Raw genomic sequence first — 20,284 nt, 5'->3', positions numbered from 1 at the left:
AAGACCACATCTACATCTGATTGGTGTGTCTGAAAGTGACGACAAGAATGGAACCAAGTTGGAAAACACTCTGCAGGATATTACACAGGAGAACTTCCCTACCTAGCAAGGCAGGCCAACATTCTAATTCAGGAAATACACAGAAGGCCACAAAGATACTCCTTGAGAAGAGCAACTCCAAGACACATAATTGTCAGATTCACCAAAGTTGAAATGAAGGAAAAAATGTTAAGGGCGGCCAGAGAGAAAGGTTGGGTTACCCACAAAGGGAAGCCCATCAGACTAACAGTGGATCCCTCAGCAGAAACTCTACAAGCCAGAAGAGAGGGGGGCGAATATTCAACATTCTTAAAGAACAGACTTTTCAACCCAGAATTTCATATCCAGCCAAACTAAGTTTCATAAGTGAAGGAGAAATAAAATCCTTTATAGACAAGCAAATGCTGAGAGATTTTGTCACCATCAGGCCTGCCCTACAAGAGCTCCTGAAGGAAGCACTAAACATGGAAAGTAACAACCGGTACCAGCCACTGCAAAAACATGTCAAAAGGTAAAGACCAACGATGCTAGGAAGAAACTGCATCAACTAAAAAGCAAAATAACCAGCTAACATCATAATGACAGGATCAAATTCACACATAACAATATTAACCTTAAATGTAAATGTACTAAATGCTCCAATTAAAAGACACAGACTGGCAAATTGGATAAAGAGTCAAGACCCATCAGTGTGCTATATTCAGGAGACCCATTTCACATGCAGAGACACACATAGGCTCAAAATAAAGGGATGGAGGAAGATCTACCAACCAAATGGAAAACAAAAAAAGGCAGGGGTTGCAATCCTAGTCTCTGATAAAACAGACTTTAAACCAACAAAGATCAAAAGAGACAAAGAAGGCCATTACATAATGGTAAAGGGATCAATTCAACAAGAAGAGCTAACTATCCTAAATACATATGCACCCAACACAGGAGCACCCAGATTCATAAAGCAAGTCCTCAGAGACTTACAAAGAGACTTAGACTCACACACAATAATAATGGGAGACTTTACCACCCCACTGTCAACATTAGACAGATCAACTGACAGAAAGTTAACAAGGATATCCAGGAATTGAACTCAACTCTGCACCAAGCAGACCTAATAGACATCTACAGAACTCTCCACCCTAAATCAACAGAATATACATTCTTCTCAGCACCACATCGCACTTATTCCAAAATTGACCACATAGTTGAAAGTAAAGCACTCCTCAGGAAATGTAAAAGAACAGAAATTATAACAAACTATCTCTCAGACCACAGTGCAATCAAACTAGAACTCAAGATTAAGAAACTCACTCAAAACCGCTCAACTAAATGGAAACTGAACAACCTGCTCCTGAATGACCACTGGGTACATAACAAAATGAAGGCAGAAATAAAGATGTTCTTTGAAACCAACGAGAACAAAGACACAACATACCAGAATCTCTGGGACACGTTTAAAGCAATGTATAGAGGGAAATTTATAGCACTAAATGCCCACAAGAGAAAGCAGGAAAGATCTAAAATTGACACTTTAACATCACAATTAAAAGAACTAGAGAAGCAAGAGCAAACACATTCAAAAGCTAGCAGAAAGCAAGAAATAACTAAGATCAGAGCAGAACTGAAGGAGATAAAGACACAAAATACCCTTCAAAAAATCAATGAATCCAGGAGCTGGTTTTTTGAAAAGATCAACACAATTGATAGACAGCTAACAAGACTAATAAAGAAGAAAAGAGAGAAGAATCAAATAGACACAATAAAAAATGATAAAGGGGATATCACCACTGACCCCACAGAAATACAAACTACCATCAGAGAATACTATAAACATCTCTATGCAAATAAACTAGAAAATCTAGAATAAATTCCTGGACACATACACTCTCCCAAGAACAAACCAGGAAGAAGTTGAATCCCTGAATAGACCAATAGCAGGCTCTGAAATTGAGGCAATAATTAATAGCCTACCAACCACAAAAGTCCAGGACCAGACGGATTCACAGCTGAATTCTACCAGAGGTACAAGGAGGAGCTGGTATCATTCCTTCTGAAACTATTCCATTCAATAAAAAAAGAGGGAATCCTCCCTAGCTCATTTTATGAGGTCAACATCATCCTGATACCAAAGGCTGGCAGAGATACAACAAAAAAAGAGAATTCTAGACCAATATACCTGATGAACATCGATGCAAAAATCCTCAATAAAATACTGGCAAACCAAATCCAGCAGCACATCAAAAAGCTTATCCACCATGATCAAGTGGGCTTCATCCCTGGGATGCAAGGCTGGTTCAACGTACGCAAATCAACAAAGGTAATCCAGCATATAAACAGAACCAAAGACAAAAACAACATGATTATCTCAACAGATGCAGAAAAGTCCAATGACAATATTCAAGAGCCCTTCATGCTAAAAACTCTCAATAAATTAGGTATTGATGGAACGTATGTCAAAATAATAAGAGCTATTTATGACAAAACCACAGCCAATATCATACTGAATGGGCAAAAACTGGAAGCTTTCCCTTTGAAAACTGGCACAAGACAGGGATGCCCTCTCTCACCACTCCTATTCAACATAGTGTTGGAAGTGCTGGCCAAGGCAATCAGGCAGGAGAAAGAAATAAAGGGTATTCAATTAGGAAAACAGGAAGTCAAATTGTCCCTGTTTGCAGATGACATGATTGTATATTTAGAAAACCCCATTGTCTCAGCCCAAAATCTCCTTAAGCTGATAAGCAACTTCAGCAGTCTCAGGATACAAAATCAATGTGCAAAAATCACAAGCATTCTTATACACCAATAACAGACAAACAGAGAGCCAAATCGTGAGTGAACTCCCATTCACAATTGCTTCAAAGAGAATAAAATACCTGGGAATCCAACGTACAAGGGATGTGAAGGACCTCTTCAAGGAGAACTACAAACCACTGCTCAGTGAAACAAAAGAGGACACAAACAAATGGAAGAACATTTCACGCTCATAGATAGGAAGAATCAATATTGTGAAAATGGCCATACTGCCCAAGGTAATTTATAGATTCAATGCCATCCCCATCAAGCTACCAATGACTTTCTTCACAGAATTGGAAAAAACTACTTTAAAGTTCATATGGAATCAAAAAAGAGCCTGCATTGCCAAGACAATCCTAAGCCAAAAGAACAAAGCTGGCGGCATCACACTACCTGACTTCAAACTATACAAGGCTACAGTAACCAAAACAGCATGGTACTGGTACCAAAACAGAGATATAGACCAATGGAACAGAATAGAGTCCTCAGAAATAATAACACATGTCTACAACCATCTGATCTTTGACAAACCTGACAAAAACAAGAAATGAGGAAAGGATTCCCTATTTAATAAATGGTGCTGGGAAAACTGGCTAGCCATATGTAGAAAGCTGAAACTGGATCCCTTATTTAACCTTATACGAAAATTAATTCAAGATGGATTAGAGACTTAAACGTTAGACATAAAACCATAAAAACCCTAAAAGAAAACCTAGGCAATACCATTCAGGACATATGCATGGGGCAAGGACTTCATGTCTAAAACACCAAAAGCAATGGCAACAAAAGCCAAAATTGACAAATGGGATCTCATTAAACTAAAGAGCTTCTGCATAGCAAAAGAAACTACCATCAGAGTGAACAGGCAACCTACAGAATGGGAGAAAATTTTTGCAATCTACTCATCTGACAAAGGGCTAATATCCAGAACCTACAAAGAACTCAAACAAATTTACAAGAAAAAAACAAACAACCCCATCAAAAAGTGGGCAAAGGATATGGACACTTCTTAAAAGAAGACATTTATGCAGCCAACAAACACATGAAAAAATGCACATCATCACTCGCCATCAGAGAAATGCAAATCAAAACCACAAATGAGATGCCATCTCATACCAGTTAGAATGGTGATCATTAAAAAGTCAGGAAACAACAGGTGCTGGAGAGGATGTGGAGAAATAGGAACACTTTTACACTGTTGGTGGGAGTGTAAACTAGTTCAACCATTGTGGAAGACAGTATGGCGATTCCTCAAGGATCTAGAACTAGAAATACCATTTGACCCAGCCATCCCATTACTGGGTATATACCCAAAGGATTATAAATCATGCTGCTATAAAGACACATGCACACGTATGTTTATTGCGGCACTATTCACAATAGCAAAGACTTGGAACCTACCAAAATGTCCATCAATGACAGACTGAATTAAGAACATGTGGCACATATATACCATGGAATACTATGCAGCGATAAAAAGGGATGAGTTCGTGTCCTTTGTAGAGACATGGATGCAGCTGGAAACCATCATTCTCAGCAAACTATCACAAGAACAGAAAATGAAACACAGCATGTTCTCACTCATAGGTGGGAATTGAACAGTGAGAACAGCTGGACACAGGAAGGGGAACATCACACACCAGGGCCTGTCATTGGGTGGGGGGAGGGGGGAGGGATAGCATTAGGAGATATACCTAATGTAAATGCCGAGTTAATGGGTGCAGCACACCAACATGGCACATGTATACATATGTAACAAACCTGCATGTTGTGCACATGTACCCTAGAACTTAAAGCATAATAAAAAATAAATAAAAAGATAAAACACACACACACACACACACGAAAAAATAAATAAAAAACACTTAAAGAAATTCAGCCTGGCATGGTGGCTCATGCCTGTAATCCCAACACGTTGGGAGGATCACAAGGTCAGGAGTTCAAGACTAGCCTGGCCAACATGGTGAAACCTCGTCTCTACTAACAAAATACAAAAATTAGCCCAGCATGGTGGTGTGCGCTTGTAATCCCACCTACACGGGAGGCTGAGGCAGGAGAATTGCTTGAACCCAGGAGGCTAAGGTTGCAGTGAGCCGACATCACACTATTCCACTCCAGCCTGGGCAACAGAGCAAGACTCCGTCTCAAAAAAAAAAGAAAAGAAAGAAAGAAAAAAAGGAAATTCAATTATGGCATTGAAAGACTGTGAAACAATAAAAATATCAGATGTGAATCAAAACATTTAAATGATGAAATGAGACGGGATAATACTTCCCGAACACAAATTACATCCTTGGAAGATCAAGCAGAAGAAAAATCTCAAAAGATAAATGATGATGGGAAAACTTCATATCCACATGCAAAAAAATACGAGTAGGTCTCTTCATCTCATATACAAAAATCAACTCAAAATGGATTAAAGGCTTAAATGCAAGACTTGAAACTATAAAGCTAGTATAAGAAAACAGTGAAAATGCTTCAGGACATTGGTCTAGGGAAGGATTTTTTGGATAAGAACTCAAAAGCACAGGCAACAACAGTAAAAATAGACTAATGGGATTAAATCAAACTAAAAAGCTTCTCCACAGAAAAAGAAACAATCAAAAGAGCAAAGATACAACCTACAGAATGGGAGAAATATTTGCAAACAATGTGCTGATAAAGGATATAATGTATATCTGGAATACATAAGAAATTCAAAGAACTCAATAACAAAAACTAAATAATTTGATTTAAAAATGGGCAAAAGACCTGAATAGACATTTCTCAAAAGAAAACATACAAGTGAACAACAGGTATATGAAAAAATGCTGACCATCACTAATTATTAGGGAAATGAAAATTAAAATCACAATAAGATCATCTCACACTCTTTAGAACGGCTATCATGAAAAAGACCAAAAAACCCCACAAATGTTGGTGCCTATGTGGTGAAAAGCGAACTTTTATATGCTGCTGATGAGCATGTAAATTAGTACAGCCATTACGGCCAATAGTATAAAGGTTACCCAAAATGTTAAAAATGGAACTACCATATGATCCAGCAATCCCAGTACTGGGCATATATCCAAAGGAGATAGAATCATTATGTCCAAGAGATATCTGCATTCTCATGTTTATTGCAGTACCATTTACAGTAGCCAATATACAGAATCAACCTAAGTGTTCATCAGTGAATGAATGCATGAAGAAAATGTGGTGCATGTACACAATGGAATACTATCCACCCATAAGAAATAATAAAAACCTGTCTTTTGCAACAACACGGATGAACCTAGAGGACAGACATTATTTTAAGTGAAATAAGCCCGACACAGAAGGACAAATACTGCATAACCTCACTTATATGTGGAATCTTAAAAACGCTGACCTCATAGAAGTAGACAGCAGTTACCAGTTGCTGAGGAGGGTACTGGGGAGGAGAGATAGGGTGAAGTTGGTCAATGAGTATGTCACAATTAGCCAGGAGAAAAAAGTTCTGGTATTTTATAGTGCTGAATGGTGAATATAGTCAGCAATAATGTATTGTATATTTCAAAATAGCAAAAAAGAGGATTTTGAATATTCTTATCGCAAAAAAATAATAAATATGCTAATTACCCTGATTTTACTTCTTTTATTTAATTTTTTTTTTTTTTTTTTTTTTTTTTTTTTTTGAGATGGAGTCTCACTCTGTTGCCAGGCTGGAGTGCAGTGGTGCAATCTTGACTCACTGCAACCTCTGCCTCCCAGGTTCAAGTGATTCTCCTGCCTCAGCCTCCCGAGTAACTGGGACTACAGGCGCGTTCCACCACGCCCAGCTAATTTTTGTATTTTTAGTAAAGACAGGGCTTCACCATATTGGCCAGGATGGTCTCCATCTCTTGACCTCCTGATCTGCCCGCCTCGGCCTCCCAAAATGCTGGGATTACAGGCATCAGCCAACATGCTCGGCCCCCTGATTTCTAAACAATGTATACATGTATTGAAACATTACACTGTACTTCACAAATATGTACAATTATGTGTCAATTAAAAATAAACTAAAACTAAAATAAGATATGTAAATCTGGCTAGAAAAGCTGAGGAACTTTGAGCATAGACCCTGAAATTAATAGGGGTTCCAGAAAGAGAAAAATCAACAGATGAAGTAATCATTAAGGAAATAATTGAACAGATTTGAGTGTACCTATTGAAAACAACATGGGGGTTTCCAGAAGGGACTCATTAAGGAATATACTGTTAGGTATATCCTGATCTTAAAAAAAAAAAAACAAAAAATGCGCATAGCATCCAGAGAGGGAAGTAAGTTTCAAAAAAATTAAATTAATATTGGACTTGTCATCTCTAATACCAAAAACTAGAAGTTGTAGGATAAGGGGCAAACTACTGTGAAAAAAAGAAAGTGGGACCCCCAAATCCAGGCAAGACATACATAGTGCCCATAGTTCTCTTTGAGTAATATTTTCAAGAAAAGACTAATGGACCCCAATCAAACATCTAATAAACTCTGCCAAAGCCTTAAAAAAGGAAACAACGATGAAAGGAAAGAAACAGAGGTGACACAAAATACTGAAATATATGTAAGTAAATCTAAATGCAATATGCCATTGTGACTATGAATGTGTAGTATACATGAAAGAGAACAGATATACTACAAGAGAAATCTAATCATAACCTGGAACTAAAAATATTATTGCAGAAAAGTTGAAGGGAGGATAACAATAGGAGCAAAATCCAAATTCCAAACCAGGTGAAAGATGGGAAAGAAGGAAAAAATCAACAAAAATAGAAGGATAAATAGAAAACAGACTATGATGACAGACGTAAGTCCCAATATGACAGTAACTACAATAAATATAAATAGATTAAACTCTAGAACCAGTTTCCACAAACTGTGACCTGAGGGCCCAACAGAACATAAAGTTTTATAGGGACCCCACCTGTTTACATATTGTCTATAAATGTTTTTTATCCTATAATGGCAGAGTTGAGTAGTTGGAAAAGATACCATATGGCCCACAATGCTGAAAATATTTTACTATCTGGCCTTATACAGAGGAAGCTTACAACATCTGTTTTAGAATCATAAAAAGAGATTCAATGATTGGATTATTTTAAGAAACACATATTTGCCAAGATATTATCTAGAGCAAACACATTTAGAGCAAAAAGATATAGTCATTCAAAAATAAAAATACAGGAAATTGTAAATTGAGCAAATGTGAACCAGAAAAAAAAAGCAGAGGTAAAAACTTTAATTTCAAGAAAAGGTCATCATATACCAGTAAATGGTCAAGAGATCAAGGAAAATATATAATGACTATGAGCATGTACGCACTTAATAATATAGCTTTGAAATAAACCATATGGCAGAACTATGCAGCCAAATAGTTAAGTTGATAAATGTACTTGGAGATTTTAATGCACCCCTCTCAAACACTGGTAGTTCAAACAGATAAAATTTAAACTAAGGTAATCGACTGTAGATTTGTTTACATTTAAAATTTATATTCAGCCAACAAAAAATGTACTTCATTTTCTTTTCTTTTCTTTTTTTTTAAGAAGGAGTTTCGCTCTTGTTGCCCAGGCTAGAGTGCAATGGTGCGATCTCGGCTCACTGAAACCTCCACCTCCCAGGTTGAAGGGATTCTCCTGCCTCAGCCTCCCAAGTAGCTGGAATTACAGGCATGTGCCACCACAGGCAGCTAATTTTTGTATTTTTAGTAGAGATGGGGTTTCACAATGTTGATCAGGCTTGATGGTCTTGAACTCCTGACCTCAGGTCATCCACCCGCCTTGGCCTCTCAAAGTTCTGGGATTACAGGCTTGAGCCACTGTGCCCAGTCTCATTTTCAAGCACACAAGGAATATTCTCATTAACTATATTAGGCTGTTTCACAGTATGTATCAAATACCTTAAAATTATGCAAATCCTTTAAACCAGCAACTTCTCTTTCAGGCATTTACTTTAGGGAAATAATCAGATTTGCACATAAATATATTTTAACATAATGTTCATTGCAACATTGTTTATATTAGAAATAGATTGGTAATAACCCACTGTCACACAACAGAGCAGTGATTACATAAATCATTGATGCACTCACATGTAGTTGGTAACAGCCAGGAATGCCCCTTCTTGGACATAAATAAAAAATTGCTAGTTGCAATACAGGCATAGACAAAGGGCCATTGTATAACCTGATGCACAGACCCAGATGAATGAAAATGCTATGCTTGCAAATAAATGTGAAAGAACAATTATTTTAGGACCTGGAATTGTAAAGCTAAGCCTTAGTAATGAATGGTACTTCTTGAGTAGCAAAAGTATTCACTTTGGGGCTAGTATATGATGCTTTGGGGAACTTACGTGACCCTTTAAGCAGAGGTCAAAATAAAAGCCTAGAAACTCTTTTGCTCAGGACACCATGGATCTAACAAATTCCTGACAATGGACAGAAAAGGGACATTCAGAAGCTACCCTACCTCAGATATGTCCTATGCCAATCTGTTCTCTTACCTTTTTTAGCTTGATAAAGCTTATGAGTAGAAGTCGTAGATACATACACTTCATTTTCAGCATTCCTCACATCTGATCTGATTTTTGTCCAGCACCTAAGGCATAATTACACCAAAAATGATAAATCCACTAAGAATAATGTTAGGCAAATATTGAATTCTTATAGCAAAAGTTTATTATGATATATCCAAAAAGCAATCACTAAATAGCATTACAGAATGAGACACCATTAAATTATAGGTATCCTTTGGACACATACATAGAAAAAGTAACTAGAAAATGTATACCAGCTTGTTCTCCAGAACTGAGATTATAATTATTTAACTTCTTTTTAGTCTTATGTATTCGCTACATTGACAGCAATTAATATGTATTACTTTGGTAATCAGAAAAATTGATGTTATTTCACAAATTAAATAAAAATGAATGCCATAAAATTAATGTGTAATATCTCATATAGTAGTTCTTAATTAGCCCACTTTTTTCAACAACACACTGGAAAATTCCCACTGAGTTTGATGGAAATTATAAAGCCGGTGGGGGAGGGGAAGAACTGATTCAATTTCTGTTTCTAATGCGAGTGTAATGGATAATTTCTAATTTTGGACTCTAAAACTAAGACAAATTGAATTTATCTAGGAATATAATTCATATAAATGAGTTTACATACATAAAATTAAAACTCTAATTTTAAACATAAATAATTAACAATAATTTAGGACAGCTAATTTAAAATCCTTAGGATTAAATATCTTAATTTAAATAAAGAAAATATATTATTTCCATTATTATACTGTTTTCCTGGGAAATACAACATAGTTCCTACAATGGGAAAAAATAGTGACCTGGATCTGCTAAATATCTCACTGTGAATTGGAAAAGTCAGATTTATCTCTAAATCCTGTATCTGAATACTATTATGCATTTATATATTTATTTACACATAAATTATATATATTTTTTATGTTTCTACAGAGCAGTCTTCTAAAATACACCACTATTTCAAAGTTTATTCACTGAGCAGGTTCTATTTTCTTCATGTATAACATGAGACAGTTAGAATAAATGATCTCTGATGATTGCTTAAACGGGGCAATTGTCACCCTACAGACACAGCAGCTCTATGAAGGAATTTGTGTTGATATAAAGCCATCTCAGTTTTACACAGAGATTCACAATACTAAGTTAAGAACAAATGTGTCCCCATAAAGAAACTTTCTTTGCCAATCTGACCTAATGACCGCATTGAAATGTCCCTGCAATGATAAAGCACACCCAGGCTCACCCATAGGAATGCCTCCTGCTCCAAAGAAACTGGAATTCCTTTAAAGAATCCCTATAATCTCCTGCCATTTGTAATCTCTCCAATATGTGAAACAGTTTCTCAGTCACCATGCTCTTAAAGTTCTTCCTACGCATCCAGATGTATTCATTCACATCATGATTTTACGTTTTTGTTTTATAGGTTAATTTATACAAAGGTCTCATTTGCAAATAAAGGAAATCATTCTACTGGTTTTCAGAAGTATCTAAAAGCTACAACTACTTACTGCTTTCAATAATACTATCACAATATACTATGCTTATTTATTATTTCTGCAAAGCAAAACTAAAACTGAAATCCACAAAAATACAGCTAATTCATTTAAATAGCATTAAAATTCCTCATTATATCTAGCTGAATACTATAATGGTTAATTCTATACTATCACTGTGACAGCAATACAATTAACATTTTGTTCATTTAACATGTTTTCTAGAACAAAACATGAATGCTTCCAAGTAAATTAATGCTCAAAAAATTATTTTAACAATTAAATCAGAATTTCTAACACTGTATCTCACAGTTACATTTAGTGAATTCAACATAAGTGATATCACCCCTGACTATTAAATGAATAAATGATCATCTACTTCTTTAGTTTTTTACCATGAAAGCTAAAATGTATATTTTTATCCCTTTTGCATGTGATTTTTCTTTTTAGCTCATTCTAATAAATGAACTCTTTAATCCACCATTGTTTCACACATAATCTAATTTGGGTAATATAGTTCTCTATTTCTTTATCTTACGACTCATACTACCACATTATTTCTTTAATTGTGTAATTGACTGTAATGAATTTATTACAAGAGTTAAATGTTACTATAATGACAGTTACTGTATTATTAGATGGTTTCTAATAGTTAAGTAAAACATTTCTTGATTGCCAAACATTAATTTTATTAGGAATGTAAATTTTTCTAGTGTAATCACTTATTGATATGGCTTTAAAGGCACCAACATGTCTCTGGCAAATGTTGGAACACATACTGTCATGGGCTTTAGCTATTGGTAAGTCAAGTACCACAGAGGACTGTAAAATAAACCTTCGAAGCCAAGTCCTTTATGCTGTTTCACCGACTCTATGAAATAACATCAGACTATAGTTAGATATCTTGCTCTGCTACCTAATTTTACGGCTTGACGAGTCTTGCCTTGCCCTTTGTGCGTAATTCCTCATGACCTGGCCAGTGACAAAGAAACATAGTCATACTAAGTCATTATCCCTGGCTAGATAGCTTATAATTAGCCTTCAGTAGGCCAGATGCTGTTGCAATAGCCACCATTACAGGGAAAATATCTTTAAACCAAAAATCAAAGCTTCGTCCAAAGCCTACTTGTTTCAAATAATCTATGTATAATCAAATATAACAGTCAGCAAATGCTAGGAGTGTGGCAGACACAAAATATACTGCCCAGCTCCCGCTTCAAGGAAGGACTTGCTGCCCATCTGCAGGGAGTGTGGTCAGCACGCAGCATCTAGCTGTCAACTCCTTCAGGGTCTGCCTCAGCTGCAGAGTCACCTGGCCCAAGGTAACACCCACAGAAGCCTACATCTGGCATCTGCACAGGTGGCTTTATAGCCATAAAGGCTAGACCATTCCAGGCCAATGCCTGGTATCACTGATGCACAATGCTTTCTCAAGAGCTGCCAGTAAGGCTGAATGAGGCTTTGTTGAGCCTGCATAGGAGTTCACCCTCTTTCTCTGCCCAATCCTGCTTCAGCCTCCTCCCTCTCACAGCTGTTGATCCTTAATAAATATCTGACCCCCCATACACTCAACCTCAATGTCTGTTTTTGAGATCTCAACCTCCAGCAACATATCAGGTGGTATATATTTGTATGTGTTTGTGCATTGTAAATGTCAAATTCTGTTTATAGCATCAAGGCAAACTAAACTTCCCTTCACTGCAAAGCAACTAAAAACCATGTATAACCTATTTTTAAAACTTTTGAAATGTATCACCCATCCAAAAAATGAGGAAAATCCTTAGAGGCTAAAAAATGAAGCTAAAATCTAAGTACTGCTCCATGTAGAGCACTTAATAGGAACTAACATGACTCAGCCAAGGAATTTATAACTGGTCAAGTCCCTATGTAAAGACATCAGGAATAGGTAAATATACTGTGGCAGACTCTATAACTATTCACTAAATGTTCCAGTGCTTCTTCTTTAGTCTTCTTCCCTGTAGAAGGATACATCCCTGTCCAATTGAATTCAGGAGAGCCCGTGGGACTCGCTTGGGCTAGTGAAATGTGGAAGTGATATGTGTCTTTTCCGGGCAGAAGGTTTAAGAGAGTGGTTCACTTTGTCTCCTTTCTCTCTGCCATGAAGACTGACAGTATTCCAGAAAGAAGATACTCCATCAGCTTGTTTTCTGAAGTAAGGATGACATAGCATAGCAGCTGGGCGCTGTTGTTCACGTCTGTAATCCCGGCACTTTCGGTGGCCGAGAAGGGCGGATCACCTGAGATCAGGAGTTCAAAACCAGCCTGGCCAATTTGGTGAAACTCTGTCTCTATTAAACATACAAAAATTAGCCGGGTGTGGTGGCAGGCATCTGTAATTTCAGCTACTTGAGAGGCTGAGGCAGGAGAATCACTTGAACGGAGGCGGAGGTTGTAGGTTGTAGTGACCCTAGATCGCACCACTGCACTCCAGCCTGGGCGACAGAAGGAGACTTCGTCTCAAAAAAATGACACAGCACCGAGAAACAGCCAATCCACAGTAGACTTGTAGCATGAGGGAAAAGTAGATACTTATATGTATCCAAAATGTAGGATCCATTTGTTACTGAAGCAAAACCTTGTGAATCTTAAATTTAATTTTATTCAGCATCTACTTAAATGTTATCTCATCTAATCCTCAAATCAACCTTATTAGGAAAATAATTATTCTAGTTAGTGCTTTTATTTGCAAACAACGGACACCAAGTCTGGTAACATAAGCAGAAAAACAATTTGTTAGAGAGATAACACACTGTTCTTAGAGTCCATGAGAAGAGCAAAGAGTCAGGTGAAGAATACATGGAAATAGTCAAGGGAGGAAGAGTTCACCCAGAATCACCCAAGAGAAGCAGTTTTCTTAGGGTCCCACTGGAAGCACTGTCACTTCTCAGTACTCTGTATCACACTACTGGACTCTAGCCTCTGCCACAAACACTGCAAATAAGTGTTGACTCTCTCAACATCTTAGTATACCTCCTAAAGTGTCAAAGTTCCTGGCAGAAGCGTCCACATGGCTATGCTCATCCCCTGGGTCTATGCCAGCAAGTTGAAGTTAGGAATATCTGCCCCTCATTCGGTTTCCAAGTAAAAGGTAAGGCCCTGACTCACATCTCTCTTTGGATTACCCCCAATAAATGTTATTTAGATACTATGAAGACAAAAGTGATTGACATAGTATTTCCAGAAAAAGAAAGTTGAGAAAACTGAAGCTTAGAGAATTTAAGTCACCAATTCAAAATCACACACCAATAATGACTTGTATCAGTTAGAATGCTTACAGCTGCAAGTAACCAAAATCCACAACTCAAGCAATGAGGCGTATGTTATCACACACAAAAGGTATTCCAAGTGAAGTGAAGGCTTCTGGGTAGATTGGATCAACTCTTTAACGATGTAATATGTTCATGTAATTTCTTAGCCCTCCTGTCCAGTTTCAGTTTCATATTAATGCTAGTACCCCTCATGGTTATATAATACCTGCAAGAGCAATCAAAGCTATGCATGTCTTTGTTCATTTTCTACCAGAGAAATTCTATCCTATCACCCACTTACAGCTTCTTTCTTGCTGAGCCAAATTACATCACGTCTTCATCCCTAGACATTGCCACATACTGATTAGCTTGAGCGTGGCTTCCTGAAATAATTGCTGGCAAGAGGAAAGGCATTATTATGATTGATTGGTTTATCATTTATTCTGAAGCTGAAGATAAGGGCACCTTTTTTTCAATTACATGAACTTCATGAAGGAAGGCAAATGCCTGAAGAAAATTAGGGTTCTCTTAAGAAGAAAGAAGGGGGAAATGGATAATCTGTAGGCAAACAACCACCATGTTCTGCCTACTTCTAATACATACATTTTCAAAAATGTCCACACCTACATGAAATTCCTTCAAGTATCAGTAAAGAGAGGCTCGCTAAAGTTTCTTCTGGGTAATGCACTCAACTCAATTCCATCATCTCTAAGTGATGCGTCAGTGATCCAAGACTAAATAGTATTATACTAACCCCAAACACATTGATGTATCCATGATAGAGGAAAAACAAGGCAACATTAATAAAAGTTATTATTTTAGACCATCCTGGCCAACATGGTGAAACCCCAACCCTTTTAGAAATACAAAAATTAGCCTGGCATGGTGGTGCACACCTGTAGTTCCAGCTACTTGGGAGGCTGAGGCAGGAGAATCCCTTGAACCCGGGAGGTGGAGGTTGCAGTGAGCCGAGATCGCACCACTGCACTCCAGCTTGGTGACAGAGTGAGACTCCGCCCCCAATAAAAAATGAAAACTTATTATTTTTGGAAAACAACAAGAGGGAAAATAAAGTGATAATTCTTTACAATACAATATAATCTGTTAGATAGCAATAGAGAGGATGTTCTGTCCTAGAAGTGAATTGATTTTCCTGATCATCCAAGCTGGCTTCCCCTGGTTCTGTTCTCTGGGAAAATATCCTTCATCAGTATTCCCCCAAAGTCAGATGCAGGATAATCTTTTTCCAGATTATTCCTCATAACAGGTTTCACTGCCTTAGTAGTCTACTTTGTATTGGTGTAAGCATACAAAGGGATCAAGGTTGTTGGCTACGATTTTTGTTTCTTTGGCAGTAAAGCACACATAAATTCACTAGGCTTTCAGTCTGTTTACTTTCAATCAATTCTACTGGCTAGGAACCCCAGTCAGAGACCTTGTCAAACCATGGACTTTGAATCTAAGAATATCACTTTCCTTGCTAGAGCTTTCAAAGTGCTACATTCAGCTTATGTTTAGCTATTATAGGACATTTATGAAGATAGGAAGAAGAGCCACCATACTCCAACATCCAAAATTTCCTCTAATACATTCTATATAGGAACATGATGATTTCCAATGTAAAATGAAAAGTAGTTTAACAAAATGCTTTTTAATCATACGAAGCAACATGTGCCAAATACTTACCACTCATTCATTCATTTAATGATAACTTATCGAACAGTTAGAGCCTAAAGTAGCTATTGGTACAGTAAGGCTACATAACAAACAAGTATAATATCTCAGAGGTAGACAAAAATATGCATTTTTCTCATCTATGGGTCTTCAAAGTCAACGAGGGCAGAATAAATTCCGGCTGAATATTGAATATAGGTGTGCCTCACTATGTGTCTCATTCTGGTATATAGATTGAAGCAGTCGCAACCAGGCAAGGCATCTTTCTTTTTTTTTCTCACAGCCATTGGCAAGTAGACGAGACAAGCCCAACTCTAAAGGTACTTCAAAGGTATATTTCAACTCTGTTCTCATATCATGATAATCTCCTCTAGAAACACTTTCATAGACATACCCAGAAGTTATGTTTAATTCAAGATCTGGGTACCAGGTGACCCAATCAAGTTGACATATAAAATTAACCATTACGTCATCCATTTATCATAAGGCCATGACAAGGAAATGTATGTATAATACCAGTACTACAAGTGACTGAATAATTACGACAATTTAATATACCACATCTGCTGCATCCCAAGAGTTGTTACAAACACTGAGGATACAGCAGTGCTCAAAACAGGCAAAGCTACAATGCTGCTGGGTTTTAACTTGTAGTTGTGGAAACATAAAAACAAGTGAGCACAACCCCATGTGTATTTATAAAATGTTACACAATGTTAAAAATGTTAATGGTAGGCCAGGTGCAATGGCTCACCCTTGTAATCCCAGCACTTTGGGAGGCCAAGGCAGGTGAATCACCTGAGTTCAGGAAGTCGAGACCAGCCCGACCAACATGGAGAAAACCCGTCTCTACTAAAACCACAAAATTAGCTGAGTGTGGTGGCGCATGCCTGTAATTCCATCTACTCGGGAGGCTGAGGCAGAAGAATCACTTGAACCCAGGAGCCGGAGGCTGCAGTGAGCTGAGACTGCACCACTGCACTCCAGCCTGGGCAACAGGAGCGAAACTCCATCTTAAAAAAAAAAAACAAAAAAAAGTCAATGGTAGAATCAATGGTGGGTAGACAGTGAAATGTCTGAAAAAGCGAAGCAGGTTAAGAGTTTTATAAAGTGGATGTGTTTATGATATTTTGGATAGGGTCAGGGAAGCATCTATGAAGAGCTTACATTTGAGCAGAGATCTGACAGATGGGAGGGATGGATCCAAACTGAAATCTGGGAGGAAAGAGTTCCAAGCAGATGGTAGAGCAAGCTGAAAGGGCTTTAAGATGAAACACGACCTGGTGTGTTTTAGGACAGCAAGAAAGCCAGCACGGCTTAGAAGATTGGTAGTGGATGAGCCCAGAGTGTTAAGCAGTAGTATGATCACACGGGGCCTTGTGGCAACAAAAAGAACTTTGAATTTCATGTAAAATATTATGGGTAATATTACAATGTTTTAATATAAATAGATGTGAACATTTTAATTTATTAATAAGGGAACCAATAGGGAAGAAAGAAAAGTGAGTTCCAAGAGTATTTGACAAGCAAGGATTTATATAGTCAGGCAAAAAAAAAAACAAAAAAACCCAAGGCTATGTAAGACTTCTAAGTTAGATATATGGTTATGTGTTTTTCTACAGGAAAAGAAAACCATAGCAGTTTGGATATTAACTTTTCCACCAGACTACATAATTCTAACACCTTATCAATTCTTTGGTTCACCTCTAACCTCACAGGGTTCTAAATTGACTTCACTGTTAATAGCTGTGGATGATTATTAGCTAAATAAATTGTGACAAAGCTGCAATCGGATGAGAATGTGCATCAGAAGAATGTCAGAGGAGAATCAGTCAGGCTTCTTAGGACATATTATAACACGATATTGACATATCAGGTAATTAATGTTTTGTGATTTTTTCCAAGTTTTGGATAAAGCTTTCTTTCACAAAGCTATTGGAGGGAGTATGATATAGTTTGGATGTCTGTCCCCTCCAAATTTCATATTGATATGTGATCCCCAGTGTTGGAGATGAGGCCTGGTAGGAGGTGTTTGCGTCGTAAGAGTGGATCCCTCATGAATGGCTTGGTACCCTACCCATGGTTCTCATTCTATCAGTTCATGTGACAGCTAGCTGCTTAAAAAAAGCCCAGAACCTTCTCCTGTGTATCTCTCTTGCTCCCTCTCTCACCACATGGCATGCCTATTTCCACTTCACCTTCTGCCATGAGTAAAAAGTTTCCTGATGCGTCACCAAAAGCTGAGGGTGCTGATGTGATGCTTGTACAGTCTGCAGAATTGGGAGGCAAACAAATCTTTTATTTACCAATTACCCAGTCACAGATATGCCTTTATAGCAACACAAAACAAACTAACACAGAACAGAATGTTGATACTATATGACTTCTTTTTTAAAAGAATTGCTTTTGCTGTTACGTGGTGAAGAGATTGCAAGATGCAACAATCAAAGTAGAATCACCACTTAGGAGCTTCTTACAGTAATTCTGATGAGAAATGATGGCAACTTGGACTAAGACACTGTCGGTGCAGATGGAAAAATGTAGAGAGATTCATAAGACAATTTGATTGTTGAGTTTGCAGGAATTGCTGATATGTGCCTTTTTCAACATATCCCCTCTTCAGGCCATAAACATTACTAGTAGTTCATAAGGCTTACCATTAAGGAGAGAGAGGCAAGCTCCAAAGTAACCCCTTTCCCTGATTTGTTTGCAACTTTACTGGTAACTTGTCTTTCCAAGTTCAATGTCAGTCCTCCATTTTTCCTGTTAGATAGTTAAAGTCTTCAGGGACAGTGGAAAGTAATGTCTTCTTCCCTCCAGTAATGTTGAGAAACATGTCTTAATCATATCACTGCAGCAATTCTCCCCTCTATCTAGCATTGCTCTTTTCCCACTCTTCTAGGTCAATATCAGATACAACTATGCTATTATTTCTATCATCTTAAGAAAAACTATCTTGATCTCACTTCTTTGTTCAGCTTCACCCATTTCTGTCCTCTGAAAAACAAGTCTTAGTATTATCTATACTGTTTCTAAATTCATTTCTTTTTTTTTTTCTTTCGAGATGGAGTCTCGCTCTGTCACCCAGGCTGGAGTGCAGTGGTGCGATCTCAGCTCACTGCAAGCTCCGCCTCCTGGGTTCAGGCCATTCTCCTGCCTCAGCCTGCCCAGTAGCTAGGACCACAGGCGCCTGCTACCACGCCCAGCTAATTTTCTGTATTTTTAGCAGAGACGGGGTTTCACCTTGTTAGCCAGGATGGTCTCAATCTCCTGACCTCGTGATTCGCCCAACTCGGCCTCCCAAAGTGTTGGGATTACAGGCGTGAGCCACCGTGCCCAGCCTCTAATTCATGTTAAACCCAAATAAAGCTTAAGCTCCCACCATTCCAATAAAACTGCTCTTGTCAAAGTCACAATAAATTGAATTGAAATAAAATGAATTAAAACCTACTATTTTTATTCTGAGGCCTCATCTTATTAAAGTTAGCAACAGCATTTCAACAAGTTGGTCATATTCCCTTCTCTGATAGACTTTCTTCATGTAGCTTCCAGAATACCACACACTTGGATTTCTTCCCAACACTCTGTCCACTGCTTCTTAGTTCCCTTTCGAGGTTCCTTGTTATTTCTCAGACTTCTAAATGGCAGTGTTCCTGGCCCTTAAAGAGTCTATCTACACTCATGTATTTGATAGTCTCTTTGTATCCTGGCTGAAATACCATCTACAAGCTGGTGTCTCCAAAATATATGTTTCCAAACTAGATCCCTTCTCTGAACTTTATATGCATACCTTTTTATTTTATATATAACAATATTCTTATATATAAATATTCTTATATATACTTGGCCAGACATGGTGGCTCACGGCTATAATCCCAGCACTTTGGGAGGTCGAGGCAGGTGGATCATGAGGTCAGGAGATTGAGACCATCCTGGCTGTAACACGGTGAAACCCCGTCTCTATTAAAAATACAAAAGGCCGGGCGCGGTGGCTCACGCCTGTAATCCCAGCACTTTGGGAGGCCGAGGCGGGCGGATCACAAGGTCAGGAGATCGAGACCACGGTGAAACCCCGTCTCTACTAAAAATACAAAAAATTAGCCGGGCGCGGTTGTGGGCGCCTGTAGTCCCAGCTACTCGGGAGGCTGAGGCAGGAGAATGGCGTGAACCCGGGAGGCGGAGCTTGCAGTGAGCCGAGATCGCGCCACTGCACTCCAGCCTGGGCGACAGAGCGAGACTCCGTCTCAAAAAAAAAAAAAAAAATACAAAAAATTAGCTGGGCATGGTGGCATGCACCTATAATCCCAGCTACTCGGGAGGCTAAGGCAGGAGAATTGCTTGAACCCAGAAGGCAGAGTGATTGAACCCAGTGAGCCGAGATTTCGCCACTGCACTCCAGCCTTCCAGCCTGGGCAACAGAGAGAGACTCCATCTCAAAAAAAAAAAAAAAAAAGGGTAGGCAATAGACATGAACC

Source organism: Macaca fascicularis, chromosome X (genome assembly GCF_037993035.2).
Source record: "Macaca fascicularis isolate 582-1 chromosome X, T2T-MFA8v1.1".
Lineage (NCBI taxonomy): Eukaryota > Metazoa > Chordata > Mammalia > Primates > Cercopithecidae > Macaca > Macaca fascicularis.
Note: the sequence above shows the minus strand (reverse complement) of the source record.